The following is a 1,461-nucleotide window of genomic DNA, read 5'->3' on the forward strand; positions in this document are numbered from 1 at the left end:
GGAAAAAACGTACAAAACAAGAGATTGGAGACATCAAGATTTTGGACGAATTTTTTAAGAATTTTCAAATTTTCAGAAAGGATGTTCCAGATAAGGTCAAAAACGACATACTCAGATCTTCACCAAACTTTGCAGGGATACATTGGATGTCAAGACACGTGGAAAAAACATACAAAACATAGGATTGGGGACATCAAGATTTTGGTCAAATTTTTTAAGAATTTTCAAATTTTCAGATAGGAGGTTCCATATAAGGTCAAAAACTACATACTCAGATCTTCACCAAACATTGCAGGGATACGTTTGGATGTCAAGACACGTGGAAAAAACGTACAAAACAAGAGATTGGAGACATCAAGATTTTGGACGAATTTTTTAAAAATTTTCAAATTTTCAGATAGGAGGTTCCAGATAAGGTCAAAAACTACATACTCAGATCTTCACCAAACTTTGCAGGGATACATTGGATGTCAAGACACGTGGAAAAAACATACAAAACATAAGATTCGGCACTTCAAGATTTTGGTCGAATTTTTTAAGAATTTTCAAATTTTCAGAAAGGAGGATCCATATAAGGTCAAAAACTACATACTCAGATCTTCACCAAATTTTGCAGGGATACATTGGATGTCAAGACACGTGGAAAAAACGTACAAAACAAGAGATTGGAGACATCAAGATTTTGGACGAATTTTTTAAGAATTTTCAAATTTTCAGAAAGGATGTTCCAGATAAGGTCAAAAACGACATACTCAGATCTTCACCAAACTTTGCAGGGATACATTGGATGTCAAGACACGTGGAAAAAACATACAAAACATAGGATTGGGGACATCAAGATTTTGGTCAAATTTTTTAAGAATTTTCAAATTTTCAGATAGGAGGTTCCATATAAGGTCAAAAACTACATACTCAGATCTTCACCAAACATTGCAGGGATACATTGGATGTCAAGACACGTGGAAAAAACGTACAAAACAAGAGATTGGAGACATCAAGATTTTGGACGAATTTTTTAAAAATTTTCAAATTTTCAGATAGGAGGTTCCAGATAAGGTCAAAAACTACATACTCAGATCTTCACCAAACTTTGCAGCGATACATTGGATGTCAAGACACGTGGAAAAAACATACAAAACATAGGATTGGGGATATCAAGATTTTGGTCAAATTTTTTAAGAATTTTCAAATTTTCAGATAGGAGGTTCCATATAAGGTCAAAAACTACATACTCAGATCTTCACCAAACATTGCAGGGATACATTGGATGTCAAGACACGTGGAAAAAACGTACAAAACAAGAGATTGGAGACATCAAGATTTTGGACGAATTTTTGAAGAATTTTCAAATTTTCAGATAGGAGGTTCCAGATAAGGACAAAAACTACATACTCAGATCTTCACCAAACGTTGCAGGGATACTTTGCATGTCAATACACCTGGAAAAAACGTACAAAACAA

The sequence above is a fragment of the Lepisma saccharinum genome, unplaced genomic scaffold (genome assembly GCF_977018435.1).
Source record: "Lepisma saccharinum unplaced genomic scaffold, izLepSacc3.1 HAP1_SCAFFOLD_148, whole genome shotgun sequence".
Classification (NCBI taxonomy): domain Eukaryota; kingdom Metazoa; phylum Arthropoda; class Insecta; order Zygentoma; family Lepismatidae; genus Lepisma; species Lepisma saccharinum.